Here is a 19,414-nt window from a genome sequence, read left to right as displayed (position 1 = left end):
CTTGACTCTCCGATCCCAGTTCTAACACTAGTGTTCTGCTGTGCCCATTTTACAGATAGTGAACACTGAGTTCTAGAGAGGTTGAGCACTTGCCTGCAGCTGCCCAGAAAGTAGCATTTGAGCCGAGGTTCCAGTCTGGGCTGAGTTCTCTTGGATCCAAGATCTCACCTCCAAGCTGGAGACCTCCCGGATCCTTTCTTTATCGGCTCCTCTCAAAGACACTCATGTCTCCCAAGAGCTCTCTTTCGGGAAGTTTCTGAAATTCATCTTCACTTCCTCAGGGACTGGCAGGGTCCAGTTCTTTGGCTCCTCCTGGGTGGCCTGCCATGTCAGGGTCTCTCTGGCAAGGTAGAGGGAGGTCACCCCCAGGCTGTTTCGGCCACGCCTCCCTCTTGGGAGGACCTTCACTCTAGGGAAGAAGGGTCCACAGCTCAGGATCAGGGCCTGGCCTTATTTCTCTGGGAGGAGCCATGACTTGGGCAGCACAGTGGTGGTGTTCCTAGAACCCAGTACAATGCAGATGTGACAGGGAGAGAGATTAAGGAAAAGAGGTGCATGGGGACCTAAGTAGCCAGCCATGCATTGGGGCCTCTTAGAGGCACGAGGGCTCTGGAATTTGGGGAACAATGTCTATCCGGGAGTGGCAGATGTGGCTGTCATCCCCAGTGGAGATGGCAGGCGCCCCTGGGCTGAGGGCTGGGTATGTGGGGGACACAGCAGTGCCTACTCAGGGGTACTCTGCCTGGGGCCATGGTTGCCTCATTAGCACCTGTGAGTCCTTCCTGGGGACCAAAGAAACCCTAGGGCACAGCTTGACAATGACCATGAGCAGGACAAGGGCAAGAGCCAATGGCACGCAGGGGTGACTCTGCTACCTCTTTAGGGGAGGGTGGTCAGCGTCAGGAGCACGGGTCTTGGAGTCAGACAGAGGAACCCGTACTGGCTGCGCAACTTTGAGCTCCAGTTTCTCATCCACTTAGGTTGGCCCATAGTCGGGACTGAACACAAGGACTTTGACAACTTTCTGGGCCCTGCAAATCCTCAGACAGGCCTCCCGACATTGAAGCTGTAGTTCGGGTTTTGTCTGCTTTTTCCTGGGGTGGTGGATGGGGGAGCACTGAGTTACACAAGTGGGGGGACTTCAGGAAGCCCCAACTCCCTGTCCCAATTATTTTAATTTAATTAGGAGTTCCTGGCTCCTAATTATTTTAAAACAGTGGGTTTCAAACTGGTTTTTTATACCACTTTCCAGTCTCAATCTTGTTCTTTATTCCTTCTCAAAATAAATCTCACCCAGGTGATCACTCCTAAATGAATCAGGGAGGCCCTCATCACCCCCATTCCCAGTAACACCCTAGAGCTTGAAAATCGCTGCTTTAGGCCAATGGCTTGAATGGCTTGAAAATCGCTGCTTTAGGCCAACAGAGGTGTGACTGGCCACAGAAGTAGAGTGGCAGACAGGTACCCAGCAGAGGGTCTTTTTCCCCGAAGCATTTCTCACTGTGCTTCTGCAAAAAGACCACAGAAGGCAGGGAAGTCTTCGGATGAGAGATGGGTGTTTCAGAGGATCCTAGAGGGCCTGAGGTCACTGGGCTGGGGCAGGCTGGGCACCCCTTCCCTCCAGGCAGCACCAACATGGTGACAGAATGTTCCTGTGGGAAGCACAGGCAGCTGGGTGAGGACACCCCTCTGCTCTGCCAAAGCCAGACCCAAATGAGGGCTGAAAGGAATCTGGAACCCTCACCCCAGAGGACTGGGCTGGGCTGAGGTCAGATAGCAGGGGCAGAACTCAGGCCCCAATGCCCAGGCCTATGTGCCCAGAAGGGAAGGCCAGTTGAGGGGAGGCTGCCTTCTACCTACAGCATCACAGGGGAGAAAGGATGCAGATCCTTGGCAAAGGCTTGCCTGAGGCTTCTGGGCTGGTCACAGGGGCAGGGGAGCTCTTTGGTGCTGACCACTCCCTGACCCGGGAGAAGTTCCTGCCTCCTCTCTCTGCTGCACTTTATTCTGGGCAACCTGGAGGCTGCCTGGGGTGGAGGCAGGGGTAGTGGGGATGGGAGATGTGGAGCGGGGAACAGAGCTGCCCAGACACCGACCTATGCACAGCATGCAGCAGTTAGTACCCCTGTGGAGCCCAGGCTCCTCTCCTCCTTGGTTGAGGGGAGGGGGCATCACTGGCCCAGTTCACAGACCAGGAGCTGGGTGCAGCACACTAGGACTTGGGCCCTGACCCTCCCTCCCTCCCCTGCCCTTTTGCCTGATTTTTAGGAACTGGCCTTATACCTTTACTCATCCTGTGTGCCTCATAAGCTGTGGAGATTCTCAGAAGGGCCTTGAAAGCTTTCAGACTCCCCAACAGACTTGAGAGTGGTTTTGGCTCTTGAGAATAGGAAGTCAGTCCCCAGGCCCATATTACAGAGGAGTAAAGCGAGGCCGGCCAGCCGAGGTTCTCGAGGTTCTCGGGGCAGCGTGTGGCCTCTGGCTCCAGCCTGGGGCCCTCCTGGGACTGCGGACCCTCTCAGCCCAGCTCCCACATCCCCCCACCCCAATTCCAGTGTCCCCAGTCCTCTGGAGGAAGATTTCCGAGATCCCGGTTGGGGGTGCCAGACTGCCAGTGACGAGTGTTTTTTTAATCCCAGCCCCGCTGACTTAGACGATTATTCTTATTTAAGGCAGGGACGAAACGCCAGAGCGTGGCAGCCAGTCACCTCCGGGCGGCGGCCCCTCCTCGCCAGCCTCCGGGGCCCAGCTCCAGCCGGAGCAGGAAAGGGAGGGGGGAGACGGGAAGCAGGGGGGAGAAGAGGGGGGAGGAGAGGGACCGAGGAGGAGGAGAGCGCAGAAGGGGCAGGACACGGAGAGGGGAGGAGGGGGGAGGAGACGGAGCTGGGGAGAGGGGATATAGGACGAGGAGTGGGACGAAGAGGGAGTAGGAGGGCAGAAAGGGGCAGGAAGGAGAGGACGGGGAGGGGGAGGAGAACGAGCAGGGAGGGAGGGGGCGGCGGAGGGAGAGCATAGGAAGGAACACCCCCCTTGGCAGCTCCCCAAGCAGATAGGAGGAGGGAGGGAGATACACAGATGAATAATTTACTACAGAAATGCAAAAAGAATTTAGAAACTCTCAATTTATAAATATTTATTTTCACAAGTTCGCCCCCTCCCGACGCTCTCCCCCTTGCTGGCCCTGGTCTCTGCTTTGCGGGGGGCGGCCTCCACCTCCCCCCTGCCTGCGCTGTCTCGGTCTCTCCCACGATCTCTCCAGCTGTCTCTGTCCCTGGCTGGGACTGTCTCTCCCGGGCTCGCCCTCTCGGCCTCGGAGACTGGGGTGGGGGCGGGGGCGCGCCTTCGCGGCCGCGTCTCTATTTTCTCCACCTGGGTCCGCGACCCAAGTCTCCCCCGGCTTGCGCGCGTCTCCAGCCCTGCCAGTCTCTGTGTCTCTCTCCGGGTCTCCGCCCGTGGGGGGTCTCTCCCGCCGAGGGAGCCCAGCCCCCGCCCGCCCCTCCCGGGGTCGAAGGCCGCGGGCTCGCGTGGAGCCCTCGCGGAGGGAGGGGGAACACTTTGAAGGCTCCGATGGGAGAGGTCGTTGCCCCGGCAACCGGCGGCTGATTGGCTGAGCCGCGGCGGATTAACGCGCCGACCCCGGGGGCGGGGCACAGAGGGAGCCACGCCCCCGGACACGCCCCGGACACGCCCCCTGCCCGCTGCTAAGCGCACCTGAGAGGGGGTTTCGGAGACTGGTGGCGGGGCTACGGGGGCAGAAGGGGGCTTCCTGGGAGGCCCGCCTGGAGGCGGTTCCGCGGCGGGGACTCGGTCAATCCGCTAACCAATCGATTAATCAATTGGTGGAGCAGTCAGGTCCACAGAGCAGGAGTTAGGAGCTGGGGGTGTGGAATGAGATGGAGTTCTCCTCCCCCCTCCCCTCCTAACCCAGTGTCCCTAAGGGAGTAGGTCCCTGCACACCTCCCAGGCTGGGGTCTCCCGGGTGCAGGCAGCCCCTGCCTGCATCACTCGCCCTCCACCCCTTTAATTCACAGATGGAAAATGGAGGCCCTGAGACTGGAAGCCCCTGGAGGTCACCGACGGACCTGGGAGGGTCACTGGCCATTTAACAAGCTCAACAGAATTTCCTTGCTCGGGCATGCTTTCTGTGAGCCGGAACCTGGACTAGAGATGACCCCGCCCTTGACAGCACCTGACCCCCAGAAACAGTCCTGGGTTTGTGTTGTATCACCTGCTCCCTTTGTGTCTCCTCTCCTCCAGGTGTGGGGAAACTGAGTCCCAGAGAAGCCAGCTGGATGGCACAGTTGCCTAGACCCAAAGTTGGATGCCAGGCCCTCCCCTTAAGCTATTTCTGAGCCTGACATGTAAGCTCCAGAGAGCTGGGGAGAGGGAAGCATGTTCGTTAATAATGGAGGAATCCTCAGGCAGCGTCCTCAGGGTCACCAGCTGGAAGGGTCTCTTGACACACACTCCCACTCCCTGCAACTTAAAACCAAGTGTGTTATTTAATATGCGAACTCTGGTTGGTTTGTTGGAGCACAGCCCCCTTACAGGCATCAGCTCCTCCTTGCCCAGTGCCTCCCTCCTGAAGCTGGCTGGTGGTTGTACTGGAAGATGGTGAAAGGGCTGGTGGAACATTCCCCCAGGAAGGTCAGGTAAGTCACCACGAAGGTGGTTCTTTATCATTGCAGCCGCCCCTTTAAGCCCCATGGCTGGGGCTGCAGCTCTGTTTGAAGCTGGCAGCTCTAATCCTTCCAAATCAGGGTCCTGGGGTTGCTCCAGTGGCAAGGACAGGCCTGGCCTGCAGAGCTCTCACGGTGCTGAGTACAGCTGCAGGGCCACCCCTCCCCGTACCCAGCCCCCCATCCTGGGCAAGTGCACTCCCCCCCACACACACACCATTCTGTGCAACAAACACAGAAATTCATCCTGTCTCCCCCAACATTCCCACATGGACCAGATTGTGCATCTGAGGCCTGCAAACCCCTAGTCCAAGGCCTGGCCTACCCACACCAGCTATTCTGCAGGAAGAATTTTTCCAGAACCCCACAGCCTCAGAACCCCACAGGACCCCCCAAGTGTATTTAGAACCCGGGCCCACCTAGGAACTGACCAAAAGGACGGGTGGAAGTATGCTGGTGAGTGGTTGTCAGGTGTTGAAGGAGGGGAGTGGGTCTACGTGCACATTGTGGTCCAGGGTTCTCCATGCTTGAGCTTGTCCCTGGTGGAAGTGTTCTCACTCCTATTTTGCAGATGAAGACAGTGGGGCTGGGAGACGTAAACCACCCAAGATTCTCTAGCTACCAGGAGGAACGGCTGGGCTTTGAGCAGTCTCTGGGGCCCAGGCCCCATGCACCTCACCAACCTCAGGTCTCCCATCTGTACAATGGGTGAGCTCAGCAGCACCTGCCAGTGGTGCTGACCCTCCATGCTGGTCACTTGCAGCCTGAGCCATTCAAATACATCCCACCGCCTTTTCTCTAATGTTGGTTTGGGGTTTCCTCTGGGCCTTCTGGGGTTGCAGACAAGGCACAGGGTAGGGAGCTGAAGCCTGGGATCTAGTTCCACAGTGAGTTGTGTGACCTCGGGCAAGGCCCTCTAGCTCTCTGGCCTTTGGTCAAAATAAGGGGGCTGTGTTCCCTATTTTCTGAGGATCCTTCCAAGTAGAATTAGTCGAGGATTCTGAGTCTTTCATCCTCCACCAAACCTCTCTTGGGCAGCAGTAACTTCACAAGGCTGTGCTTGGGTGCAGCAGGCAGTGAGCTGCAGGGCAAAGGGGGACCCACTCTGCTGGAGGCATGGGGCAGATAATAATGACAGCCAGTTTATTCAGCATGCACTGTCTGCTCTACCCCGTTCCTGTTTGTCTGTGCAACAGCCTCATGCACTTGTTAGCAATACTGTCCCCATTTCGCATGTGAGAAGCTGGGGCCCATAGAGGCAGGTATCCATCCAAGTTCATCCAGCTGGCAAGTGTGAGCCCAGGCAGATCCCAGGCTTGGACAATGCAGCCACCTTGGGGGCTATTAGAAAAGTCCTCGTAGTGGAGGCCTCTTAGAAGCTGAGTCTAGAAGGATCTTCCTGAGTGGAAAAGGTGGTTGAGGACACTCCAGTTGGAGGGCATGCCCTGTATGGGGGGAGGGTGAAGCAGGGGAGTGCCACAATGCTGTTGGGCCTGAAGGGCTAGCGTGGGGTGGTGGGCAGTGAGGATGGGGTGGGCACCTCCTGTCCCCCCGGGGGGTCCTGCAGGACACTGTTCCAGTTTGCTGCTGCTGTGTGACAATCCGCCTCCAACGCAGAGGCTTGTGTCACAATAGTTAGTCTCTCGTGTAATGCTGGGGTTGACAGGGCTCAGCTGGGAGGTCCTGACTTGGGGTCTGTCCTGTGGCTGCAGTCAGATGGGGTCATCTGAAGGCTCCACTGGGCCGGGTGCCCAAGGCAGCCTCATCTTGGGGTTTCCTCTGCCCTTTCCAGCAGCCAAGGCTGATTCCTTATATCAAAGCTCAAGGTTCCGAGAAGCCAGAGGTGAAGCTGCCAGACCAGTTAAGGAACTGCTCCTGCATCACTTCCTCCAGGCCCTACTGGCCACGTGGCCCAGCCAGAGAGAAGGGAGTCCCCTCCCCTACCCCCCACCCCATGATGGCAGTGCAAAGACTCTGTGGCCCTGTTCAATCTGCCCTAGATGCTAATATATACTTCATAGAAAAAGTAGAGTCTGTAGCTAAATATGCTTTAGGAAAGGCTGGATTAAGCAAAATCGAAAAGGATTCTGTCCTGCAGGACTTCTCAGAGCCCTCACATGCTGATGTGGTTGCCTGGCTCTAATATAGGGAAGGAGCTTGTAGAAGTTCTCAGCTAATTTTGGTTTGATGGCCAAGGGAGTCACATCTTGGGTGGAAGATACTCGACCTAGGAGGCTCGGGGGCCTGAGGCTCCTGGTGAGCACCGGATCTCTGCACCTGAACTTCCAGATCTGGCCTCCAGAGTACCAGGCACAGATATGATGAGATGAAGCTGGGTCTGTCTGTGGCTGCTGCCACCCTCCAGGGACACCTGCCAGCCAGGGTTATCTTCCTTAGCAGGCTGGGCCTGGTCGCACCAGCTCAGGTGACCACAACCTCGGATCACCGCCCTCCCCCTTCTCTTCTGCCTTCCTGACCCTGAGGAAGGGGCTTCCTCCCTTGGGCCTCCTGGCACTCCCATCTCTGGGGGCCTAGTTGGGGGCAGCTGAAGGGTCCTCGCTGCCTGACTGTGCGACCTTGCCGCAGTCTCCACCCAGGCTGAGCCTCTGTTTCCAGTTCACTAGTGTGGGGTGATGAAGGCTCCTCTCACCAGTAGTGCATGAGGACACTTCTCAAGGAGCCAGTCTTTACAGTGGGGGTGGGGGGGGTGGGAGGCAGACCCTGTACCCAGCAAGTTTCAGGCTCTAGCTCATGTCATTCTCTCTGGGCCTCAGCGTCTATAAAATGGGGATGACAATGGTACCCACTGCATGAGGTTCAGTGAGGAGTGGCTGGGTAAGAGGCATGGAATTAAGAGATGGAGATCCAGTCCAAAGGTCTCGACCACAAAAGCCTACATGTACCCTGGTCCTGGCTGCTGGCAGAGTGGGCCCAGTGGGTGGGGCTACAGTTTGGGCCGCTCTGCTGGGTGCAGTGCCTGCATGACTGGCACCTGGTGGGCTGCGCACAGTGCATCCCCAGGGAGCAGGGGAGCCCTGCCAGTGAGCTCCAAGGTTTGGTTCATCCCCCTCCCCTACTCCACTGGCTGTTTCCCCTTCCTCCCCTGGTCCTGGGCCAGGCCCAGCTGCCACCGCTGCTCCAGGAGGCCTGGCAGAGGCAGAAGGGGGAGGGCTGGCTCCTGGGGAGCAGAAGTCACCAAGTGCAGCCCCTCTTCAGCCCTCCCTCCCTGGCCCGGGCCTACAAAACCACCCTAGGGACAGTCTCTGAGCCTCTCGGATGGACCCCTTCACCCTCTAGCTTGGGCCTGGGATACCAGCCCTCAGTTTCTCCCTCTGTATGACCCCAGAGATTTTGCTGCCTTGAGTGGCTGGGGGGAAGGATTGTATGAGATGCTGCCCTGGCCTCAGCTGAAGGCAGCTCCAGCACAGTGCAAGTGGGTGCCTGCTCCCCCATCAGGGATTCCAGCCGGAGCCCGAGGGGTGGGGCCTGGGGGCAGGAGCTGCAGGAATAGCTGGGGTATGGGACACCAGGGCATCATGGAGAGAGAGGAGTGCCCAGGTGGGTCTTCTATACCAGCCTCTTGGTGCTGCTCACAGATGGTGAGTCCCCATACTTCACAGTCCATCCTGGAAGCCATCCCCCACCGCACGCTCCCAGCCTCCTTGCCTCCTCTCCTTCTCTCACCTCCCCCAGCCCGCAGCCACTCTTACTCCCTGGGCACCGCACATCGACCCGCACCCCTGTACCCTGGTCTGCTCCTCCTTCACTTCCCACCTACGGTGCTGGCTCCAGCCTCGGACCACCCATCCTACCTGGCCCTGCAGGTCCCCAAGTCCCAATCAGGGACTGAGGCTGCTAGCGAAGTATGGCTCAGTCCATCCCTTCCTGCCCACTCCCCACTCCTCCCCTGGGGCTCATCCTCCTTTCCTGCTCTCTGTTCTCTCTGCAGTGGAGCACTGTATTTAAAATATCCAATTTGAAGTCACGCCGAACCAGTGCCCACCCCAGCTGTGCTGTCTCATGGTGCTGAGCCTCAGTTCTCCCATCTGCGAAATAGGGAGAAGGGCAGCAGGGCCATCCTAGGACCTTATATAGATTAAGTGAGGAGTGATTTCAGGTCCTTGGATGGGATGGGAGTTCACGGAGTGTCCACTATTGACATTGCCGCAGCTGCTGTGTGTCACCCAGCCTGGCCTGTTGTGATCACCTCGAACCTGCAGCTGGGTCTCCTCACTGCAACCAGCTGCTCACAGCCTGAATCACTTCGTCTTCGCGCAGAACATTCACTGGCTCCCCATCGCCACTCCCGGGACATAAAAACTCCAGCTAATTTTCAAAGCTCTTCACCTGTCTGTCTGGATTTTCTGGAGAGGCTGCCTTGACTAGTGGCCCAAAAAGGCCTTCAAGGAGGACTAGGTTTCCTTCCAGCTGGCCCCTCACTCACTGCTCCCCATATGTCTCCCCACAGGGAGCTGGGTGACAAGGTGGGTCACTCACCTCCAAGAGCCACTAGTTCCCTTGGCTGCAAAGTGGCACTCATTATACCAGCCCCCATGGTGATGGTCCTGTTCCCGGGAGCTGTGGGGGGCAGGGGGACACTGGGTGTGTCAGGCATGTGCTAGGCACTTGAGGAGGGGCCACCCGAGCCCCGTGGCCCACTCGGTCTAGCCCACAGCCCTGTGGCTGGATGACTCTGGATGACTCTGGATGACGATGACTCTGGAGTGAGGCCAGAATCCTTGTCTTCTCAGGATTCCCGTCGTTCCAGGCTGAATATTACCCTGATTGTGTTGTAGGGAAGGGAAGAGAACATTTGTTCTTTTTTAAAAAAATAACATTTTTCTCCATTTACAAAAGTAATACATGTTAATTGTGGATAATTTTGAAATTAAGATAAACCAAAGAGAAAATTTTAAATTATCTATAATTCATCACCCATCTAGAAGCACTTTGAGCACTTGAGCTCCTAGCCTCCAGACTCGGTAATGAATGTGGAGCGTGGGCTCTGCTTTGAGCCCAGCATGGGGATCACAGAACACACTCTGTTTTGCAACCCAGTTTTTCCATCCACCAGCAGGACCCAGACATCTACACCACCCAGAGCCTCTGCCCCACCAGTACTGAGGGTCCTCAGAGACCAGCAGCTGTCAGCAGTGCAGAATCTCAGCCCCAATCCCTAGAACATGCATTTCCCCAGCATTCCCAGGGGGCTTCTCAGCACAGTACCATTTGGGGGAGCAGTCCCAAAGCCCCCCTTTCCACGAGCAGCCCCATGCCCCATTGTGGAGCTACGCTCACCCTCACTAAGCCAGTCCTCTATTACTGAACAAGGAGGTGGTTTCCAACTTATGATGTCGTAAATAACACCACAATGAATAGCATCGTGAATAGCTAAAACCCTGAGCACATCACAGATATTTTCCTGGAGTGAATATTAAGGAGCTTCCCTGAACTTAGCTTCCCCCACATTCACTCCCTTTCTCACCCAGAACATTCTAGGGGAGGGGGGTGTAAGGACCATCAACATCCTTGTTCTGCAGATGAGTAAGTGGAGATGTGGGGCAAGGTCGATAACACTATCCCCTGGTGTCACAGAGGCCAAGCCAGGACCCAACCTTTCCCCCATGCCCATCCTACTGGCCTTTGTAGAGGTGGACTTTTTCATCCAGAATGTGGGCTCCTGCGTGCACGGTGTGGGTCTCACACCCATGACAAGCTGGGCATGCAGCAGCTTCTAGCCTGCCCTGTCCCTGCCCAATGGGACCAGTTTGCCCTGGTGACAGATGAGGCGTGACAATGCCCCGCTTGGCTGGGCTGGATGGGGCAGTCTCGCTTCACTGTGGGAACCTCCAGGGGATGATGGGTGGGGCTTCAGGGAGGAAATAGGAAATGGTAGCAAGAGGGGCTTCCAGACTGGGGGGGGAGGGGGCGCGGGCAGGGGGCTCGGGTCCCAGAAGAGAGGAGGAGCTGGGAAGGACAACAGCAAGGGACCTTCCGCTTCCCAATGGTGCCCATGGCAGGAAACTCAGCCTTGTGAGCGTGAATCCTTTTGGGGGAAACCCTTGGCAGGGAACAGAATGCAGTGATGGCAGCAGATTCTATTAAAAGCAATTCTCATTACTGTACCATTAATTATTAATAGGATCAGGCAAATAAAGGATGGGAAAACCCAGCTGGGCCTGACTCAAATCTTCCCTCTGAACCAAATGGCTTTTGGTTCACGTCCAGGAGACCCAGCCATGAACGTGCCTGTTGGAAACGTAATGACAACCCTGAGGCTTCCATGGTGGGATGGGCAGCACTTATATCTGCTTTAAAAAGATAAAGAGGAAGCAAGCCAAAGAAAGGGAACCCAGAGGAGGCAAATACCGACCTCAACCTCAGTCCCACACACCCCCCCCCCAGCTCCCCCAGTACCACCGAGACCCCAGGGCTCTTCAGCCTCTCAGAAGATCCAGAGAGGCATCTTCTCCATGTAGCAGCAGAAACCACAGCAAGAACAAGGTCAAGAGGAAGTGCCAGCTTTGGACCAAGAGATTTCATCCCTCCTTCCTGCCCCCACCCCACTTTATCTTCACCGAATTCCTGTCTACCCTTCAAAGCCTAGCTCCAATGGCCACTCCTCCAGGCAGCCCTGGCCCTGTCCTAGCTGTGCTAACCACCCAAGGATACAGATGCTGTCCCAGCCCTCGTAGGGTGCCGGTCTGGCAGGAGTCTCGTGAGGCCATCAATCAAATAACCATCACAAACCATCAGAAGAGGTGGACACCATGCTCTAAAGCAAGAAGTGCCTGAGAGAGCCTCAGGATACAGAAAAACCAGGGACAAATGTAAGCAGGTGCTCAGAGGGCAGGGACCCGATGATTCTCTCTCGATGATTCTCTCCCTTAGAGCCACTTGGTGCCTAGAGCAAATTAGGTGCTCCAGAAGTGTGTTTGATTTCACAGCCTGCTGATTTGAGGGCATAGGAATGAGGTCTCCGAGTTGGAAGGGCTGCTGGGGAGGTCAGCTTTGCCAAGCAGAGGGAGGAAGGGATAGGGGCCTGGGGCCTTTCCCCTACTCCTGCATCTTTGCAAAACTCTCTTCTGGGTTATTGGTTGATTTATCCTGACATCCACTATGAAGCCAAGCAGGGAAGGCACTTTTTTTGGAATAAATAAATGTAAATGAATGAGTGAGTCTGGGCTTGAAAACACACACACACACACACACACACACACACACACAATCTGTGGACTTCCATATAAAATGGCATCTAACTAGAAACCCCCTGATACAGCTGTTCTTGTTTTTCCATTAAATACTCATGAAGGCAGAGAGAAAGACAGAGCCTCACTCAACATGGGGAATAACTGCCAACTTTGTGCCAGAATCTTGGAGGAGCTATCGCACTGATGATAATGGCGGGGACAGTGCTGGGGAGAAGCTTCAGGACATAGAAACCGGGTACAAATGTAAGAAGGTGCTCAGACCTCCTCCATCACTTGCCCCCACCCAGTACCCTGGAATCTGTGCCAGTCTGAGTTGTCCTCCCAGAGATGATCTTGGAGTAATGTGCCCTGGTCTTTCAGAGTAGGTGGGCAGGGCAAAATTGCCCTCATGGTGTGCGGATCCTGGGAAGCAAACATGAATGTAGGGGGCCAGGGGATAGCAGGAAACCCCCCAGGAGCAGTGCATGCTGGGACTTCTGCATGTTTCATCCGTTCAGAACGTCCAAGAACCAGATAGCCAGACAGGAGCATATACCACCTTCACTTGGCAGAGCTGCGGTTGGCAGGAACCTGCAGGGAATGGGGAAATGGATTGAGCAAAGCCCACTGGATTTGTTCCCCAAGCCAAACACTGAGGAGGGGAATTGGCGGTGACAAGAGCAGTAAGGAGCAAAGGCCATGTACAGATCCTATCCTGTCTACCTGTGATCTTGGAGTGAGGATTAATGTTAACTGTATGTGAGGGACAATCCAGAAGAAGGATATCAACAATTAAGGATGGTGGGCAAAACATGTACAGAACCTGGAGAAGGAATCAGCACTCTGAAACGCTGAAGACTGGGAAGAGGTTTCCTGAAGCAACCAGAAGGAAACGTTGGGAAACGAACGTTGTGGCAACTTTAATAGAAAGACATGGCTCTCCAGACCAGGAGCAGGAACCATAGGGCAGCCCTGACAAATCTGAAAAGGCAGAGCAGGATATGAGCAGGGACGGGGATGGCCTACTGCACTGAACTTGTGGTCCAGGAAAGATACGTCCAAGTCCTAACCCTTGGTAACTCTGAATATGACCTTATCTGGGAAAGGGTCTTTGCATATTTAATTAACAATCTCAAGATGAGGTCACCGTGGGTGAACTGGATGGGCCCTGAATCCAATGATAAGTGTTCGTCTAAGAAGAGAAGTCACAGAGAGAGAAAGCAAGAAGCACATTCATTTGTGTTGTTGTAAGCCACCCTCAGTTGTATTGGTACAGCAACCCCAGGAATTGGCTGATGGGGTAAGGAAGGACTCCAGGAAGGGACAAAGCACAGAAACAGAATTCAAATCCACGCTGGAGGCAGTAAAAAGCAGAGACTGTAGTGCAGAAAATGCAATCAGGGATGGAAAGGCCAACCTGGAGACAATTCTAAAAAGTGTGACAGCAGACAAGAGCTGAAAACAAAGCATGAGAAGTTCATGGGGATGAGGAGGTAGCCCCCACACAGCTGGGGTTCTTGAAGAAAAGGCCAGAATAAGAGGTGACTTAGAGATATAATGAATGGAAACTCACCTGTGCTTTAAAATGAAACAAAAAAAAATAAAAATAAAATAAAAATAAAATGAAACAAAAAGATCTGACTGTGCAGATCAGAAAGGTTCACTGCATTCTGGGGAAAATAAATAGAGACTTCTATGGAGACATGTTCTGGAAAACAGTGTGTGACTTATGCAAATAAGGACAACATCCTACATGCCTCCAGGAAGGCAAGAATAAACCCAGGCCGGTTTAGATTGTGTTATACTGGATGCTAAGTGATAAGGGAGCCATGTTTATGAGGTTTGAGGGAAATGCTGAAGTATTTATTACGGAAAGATATGCTCCCATCAGCTGGGAGTCTAAGAATGATAACCCCGTGGCTTAAAAAGTCTGGGCATTAGCACCGAAACTAGTTAAAAAGCAGCGAGTCGGAAGAATTACTGTAAATATCGTTTCCAGACTGAATACAAATGTCAAAAATTATTGTTAAATGACAAATCATAGACTAGAAAAATAATAATCGAACCATCTGGATCTGAAGCTTTAAGTCACATCAACATGGATCTGAGGCGGGCGGGGCCCTTCAAGAATGCTCTGCAGAAGAGGGGTTCACCAGGCGCCTTCAGAGGGCCCAGCAGCTACAAATGAGGCTTTTCAAGGTACCTGGTAACTTTCTAGTGCAATGAGAAACAAAATATCTACTTAGTACAATAAAAAACAAAATATCTACTGACCAAAGTCTGGAGAAGACCAAAGCAACATTCAGAATGGTCAAACAACTTGCAGGAAACAAAAGGAAGAACTGCTGGGGGTGAAGGGATCAAAGTGAGAACAGCGTCCCCTCCCTGGAGCAAGCCCCCCCCCCCCCCCCCCCGCAGGTCCATGTGAATTAGGAATATAAATGCTTGAGGTTTTCCTAGTAAAACACCAAAGACTCTCAGATTGGATAAAACAAAAACTAAGATGGAAAGCCAACTAGACAGTGCTTACCAGAAAGAAGCTTAAATCCCCAGGGACATGGAAAGGTGAAAAATAGAAGATCAGAGGGAAGTTATATGAGGCAAGTTCAAGTCAAACGAGACGAACGGTAGTATTTATATCAGATAAAGGATCTTAGGCAAAAATCAGGACATGAGCCAGAAGGTCATTTGTATTGATGAAGAGTACAAGTCAGAATCAAGATCTGCTTGTCATGATCTTTTACGTCCTCTACAGCATTAGACCCAACCCAGGGAGCAATAACTTAGACACACATAGAATGACAAACAAAAAACCTCCAGACGAGCCTTAACACACTTCTGTCTTTGGTATCTTTAAATCCTATCCCCCCCAACACACTTGTGTGGAATTGGAAGAATAGAATTAATAAGGTTGATTTAATAACTGAACTTTGTACCTTACAAATAAAAGATGCTCATTTATGTGCCAGGGCCCATCAAACATTTATGAAAATTGATCATATATTAGGCCATAAAGAAAAACTCAGTATAATCCCCCAAGCAGATATAGCAAAAGCCTCATTGTTTGACCACCATGCAATTAAGCTAGAAATTATTAACAAAAGTTTAAATTAAAAAGCCAACCATTTGAAAATTGAAAACCACTTTTGTAAATAACTCTAAATAGAACCTACATGGCAAACTATTTTTTAAAAAAAGAAGAAACACTGCAAATACCACATATCTAAATGTATGGGAAGGTGGTTAAAATGTTATAAGGAGGAAAATTCATAGCTCAGTGTTGTGAATTTCTTGAATAAGAAAGGGTGGAAGTCAATAAAAATAAGAAGCAGAGTTTCATAAATTACAGAAGAGAAAAACACCAGAAATAAAAGATAAATCCATGACTTGTTCTTTTTGAAAGTCTAATAAGTTAGGTAAACTTTTGGCAGATCCAAAGATAATAAGCAGAGAGAAATGAATGCACAATAGGAGCAAAAATATTTTAAAAATCAAATTATATTAAGTAAAGCCTTATGATAATAAATTTGAAAAAATGAATAAGCAGATATTTTTATCAGAAAATATGTATAACCCAAAACAACAAGTAGAGGAGAACCAAAAAATGTATTACTACAGAGTAAATTGAAAAGGTAGAGAAAGAGCTACTTCCTAGAGAAGTGTGGGGTCCCGACACTTCTAATGGCAACTCTTCACATATTTCAGACATTCTGTTTCAGGACACAGGAAAGATGGAAAGCTTCCCCAGTTATCTTAAGAATGTGGAATAACCCTAGAATGAAGAGTTGGCGGAAAACGACAGGTCTTGCTTAGGAAGAGGATAGAAATTCCAAACAAAACAGCAGCAAATAATCCCGGGTGACATTGTGCAAGTCATAAGAAAGAGAAATCTGCTCAAATGAACTCAGGAAAAAGAGGAGATTGGGTATGAGGATTGAGAGACTTCGCAGAATTGGAGGGTAACACGTGCAGCCAGGCTTGAATGGAGACACAAGTCATCATAGCCTGTGAATGCAGGACTTCACCTTCCTCTTTACACCAGCATCTTGAGCTACTCATCACACAGCCAGGGCCTAATGACTTTTCAGGTCGACTTTTGGGGTCCCAATGATAAAATCAGCAATGAAAGGTGCTTCCTGGGGTGCCTGGGTGGCTCAGTGATTGAGGGTCTGCCTTTGGCTCAGGGCATGATCCCTGGGTCCTGGGATGGAGTCCCACATCGGGCTCCCCTGCAGGAAGCCTGCTTCTCCCTCGACCTATGTCTCTGCTTCTCTCTGTGTCTCTCGTGAATAAATAAATAAAATCTGAAAGCAAGCAAGCAAGCAAGCAAGAAAGAAAGGATGCATCCTTAATGTGTTTATGGTGACATCTACGATGCTTGTCAATCTTTCCAGTCCTCCTTCCAGGCTGTGATTGCACTTTTCAGTGGGCTTAGGCAGGGCCCTGTGCTGAGGTAATGTGTGTCATTTCCAGGTAGAAGAACTTAATTGCTGGCACAAGACTCTCCAATTCTCTCTCTTGAGACACCAAGCATGTGAACATTTGATGATGTGGAGGTACAATCCTGAGCCAATCACAGCTGTAGCTGAGAGACAGTTGCCTGAATCCACAGCTGACTTAATATGAACAGGAAATAAACCCTTCTCAAGCCATGAGATTGTGACATGATTTGTTACTGCAGCCAAATCTAACTTATCCTGACTGATTCCATGACAAAGAATATCTGTCTCAAACCAACAGCCAACATCACATTGAGTGGTAAAGTACTGGGAGCATTCTCAGTAATGTCCAGAATAAGGCAAGGATGCTTAATAATGCCTCTATAACTTTACATAGCTCTGAAGCTTTTAGACAATGCAATAAGACAAGAAACATCAATTAAAGAACAGCAACTACAAAGGAGACAAAATTATCCTTATTTGTGGATCATATAATTGTCTGCATAACAACTCAAGGGGAGCAGAAAAAACTATGAAATAATAACATGTAATCCTACAAAAACACAAAAATCAATAGCATTCTTCCCTGCCTCTTCTTTTTTGCTTTCTATTAAACCCATCGTGTTTTCTTTATTTCCCTTTTACCTGTGTTGGTTTGAAAGTTTTATGTTCCATTTCTGCCTGTTAGAGGTTATCTTTAAATTTCTAGCATGCATAATTGACTTACCATGATCTAAATCAATACTCCCCACCCTCTTCCTAGACAGTGAAGGTCTCAGCATGATTTAACTCTAGTCATACCTTCCAATCACCATGTATGATTGCCTATATTTTGGGTTGATCTTGTTTCGAGTCCACATTTGTCATTATTATTGATTTTAATAGCCAATTCTTACTTAGATTTTACCTACATTTTAATATCTTTGCTTATGGCTCATTACATACCTGATATAGGGCTTGGTTTCCTTCTTCTTTAGGCAATCTTTCATTGGTTCTTTCAGCAAAGCTCTGTGAGTGGTAGTTTCTCAGTCTTTGAACTGTCTTGATTTTAGGCTTGAAAAATAGTTTAGCTGAAAGACTGCTTAAGTTGGCAAATGTTTTCTTTCATCACTAATACCCAAAAGGGAATTGGACAATGGACCTGAATCAGTAAGAAAATAAGAAATACAAGTGACCAACCAAAGCATCTGAAAACAGATTCCTCTTCCTTGCTAGCAAAAGAAGTCAGTTGAAAATAAGATGTTTTGTTTTTTGTTTTACCTATTAAATTGGCCAAACATTTTTAAAAATAGAAATGTCCTGTGTGGTGAGGGGAAAAATAATTCTACATGACCCTTGTTCCTCTGTAGGAGTGTGTAGTTGGTTGAATGGTAGCCCCCCAAAAGATATGACTATGTCCTAATCTCTAGAACTGGGAATGTTTTTTGTTTTTGTTTTTTTGTGTTTTTTTGGAAAAAGGGTCTTGCCAATGTAATTAAAGTAAAGATCTTGAGATGAGGAGATCATGCTGGATTACAGGAGAGTGTCCTTGTAAGAGACACACAGGGGAGAAACAGACAGAGGAGGAGACCAGAAGCAGAGGCTGGAGTGAAGAGGTCAAGGGGCACAGGCGGCTGTCACTAGCTGGAAGGGGCAGGAAGGACCCTCCCCTGGAGTCCTCAGCGGGAGCGTAGCCCTGCCTATGACACCTGACTTTGAACTTCTAGCCTCCAGAACTGTGACACAATACACTTCTGTTATTTTAAGGTACTAAGGTTATGGTAATTTGTTACCTTGAGAAACTCATACAAGAGTGTCACCAGAAGGTTTCCGGAGGGCAGTTGGGCACATGTAGGACACACCAGTCCTAAAACGTGTACAACTTTCCTCCTTAAAATTACTCAGAATTAATAATTGCGGATTTGTCAAAGATTTCTTGGCAAGGATATTCATCGAGGCCTCTTCTTTAAGGGACATCAACAACCCAAATGTTCTATAACAGAGGATTGGCTAAACAATGATGGGTTGGGTGTGTAACGGTAAATGTAAAAAACACCACTTTACCCACAGTTGATGAAACACTCTTGATGTGCTCCGAGGGAATGAGTCTATTCTGACTCTTGTCTCATGTGACTCTTGGCAGGCATCAGCAGCCCGGCCACACAGAGGAGGACCAAGTTGAGGTCAGAGGGTCAGGCCACCTACCTGAGGTCACAGAGCCAATGGACCAAGATTCTGACCCCAGGCCCCGTGCAGGGCCTCGACCATCGGACGAGATGACCCCTGGCACAGCCATCAGATACGGTGAAACTGCGCCCCATCACGGCACAGGAGCACACTGGTGAAGAAAAGCAGTTGAGCACATTCTAGTTTTGCAAAAATAAAAAGTGTGCTCGATGTGCAGAGAAAAAAGGCTGGAAGGATTTACTATGTGCGTTAACAGGGAGGTTACCTCTGGGGAGGGATTGGGTGATTTTTATTTCCTACGCTGAATATAGGCAGCTTTTGTAATCAGAACAAAATACTACCAAACAAAACCACAGGGCTTGTGCCTGCGCTGACCACACCCGACTCTGAGTCTGTTCTGGGAGATGGGGAGCAGCGCCCCAGCTGGTGGAACCCCCAGAGGCGCCTAATATCCCCCCTGCCCTTGGTCTTCTCCCCAGCGTGGTGTCTGTACCTGCCCTGCACCCGCTCTTCTGTGGGCATCGATTTTTCCATCCTTCAGAGAAGCGCCTGAGGGAAAGGAAAGAGCATCTTTGGATCAATGAGCAGAGCCCTGCAGCCGGGGTCGGGGGTGGGAGGGGGGGTCCGCGGGCGGCCCGCACACTTGTCACTGCCCAGGACCTAAGGGGGAGGTCAGTGGGTGGAGACGGTGTGACTGGCCGGGCTGCCCAAGGTGGCCAAGTGTGTGTGTGTGGGGGGGGGGGTTGGGAGGTGGCCCATGGCGTGGTGGTGTAGGGGGTGTGGGGGGCTGTGTGTGTGTGGTATGACATGGGGCACAAGAGGGTGCAGGGTAGGGTGTGGGGGTGTTGCTGGCACACACGAGGCACAGGCTGATCCCTGCCTAGAGGAAGGGCAGTGGCCCAAGCCCCCTCTATGAAGCAATCTCCCATTGATTTTCCTC

At 51.6% G+C, this 19,414-nt stretch overlaps 3 long non-coding RNA genes across 12 annotated transcripts; 1 reads left to right on the top strand and 2 right to left on the bottom strand.

Annotated features, from left to right (window-relative positions):
• Positions 1-3,127: 3,127 nt before the first annotated feature.
• LOC112677308 (uncharacterized) lies at positions 3,128-10,527 on the bottom strand. 2 transcript variants are annotated; one of them, XR_004818876.2, is made up of 4 exons: positions 9,906-10,527; positions 9,177-9,460; positions 5,111-6,124; positions 3,128-4,482 (listed from the first exon to the last, which is right to left on the bottom strand). It is a non-coding gene; the product is annotated as an uncharacterized LOC112677308 (long non-coding RNA). The 2 variants fall into 2 exon arrangements; XR_003146971.3 differs by having other exon boundaries at positions 5,111-5,239.
• On the top strand, positions 3,654-18,699 carry LOC112677307 (uncharacterized). 9 transcript variants are annotated; one of them, XR_004818870.2, is made up of 6 exons: positions 3,665-3,852; positions 4,032-4,212; positions 4,551-4,652; positions 5,251-5,387; positions 6,969-7,104; positions 8,850-9,021. It is a non-coding gene; the product is annotated as an uncharacterized LOC112677307 (long non-coding RNA). The 9 variants fall into 9 exon arrangements; XR_004818868.2 differs by lacking the exon at positions 6,969-7,104 and having other exon boundaries at positions 3,654-3,807; XR_004818873.2 differs by lacking the exons at positions 6,969-7,104; positions 8,850-9,021 and adding an exon at positions 18,431-18,699 and having other exon boundaries at positions 3,681-3,852.
• On the bottom strand, positions 11,091-19,032 carry LOC118355776 (uncharacterized). The gene is made up of 4 exons (XR_004818875.1): positions 18,968-19,032; positions 18,493-18,625; positions 17,254-17,449; positions 11,091-12,460 (listed from the first exon to the last, which is right to left on the bottom strand). It is a non-coding gene; the product is annotated as an uncharacterized LOC118355776 (long non-coding RNA).
• Positions 19,033-19,414: the final 382 nt, after the last annotated feature.

This window comes from Canis lupus, chromosome 9, assembly GCF_003254725.2.
Source record: "Canis lupus dingo isolate Sandy chromosome 9, ASM325472v2, whole genome shotgun sequence".
Classification (NCBI taxonomy): Eukaryota; Metazoa; Chordata; class Mammalia; order Carnivora; family Canidae; genus Canis; species Canis lupus.
Note: the sequence above shows the minus strand (reverse complement) of the source record. Positions and strands in the feature narration are given on the sequence as shown.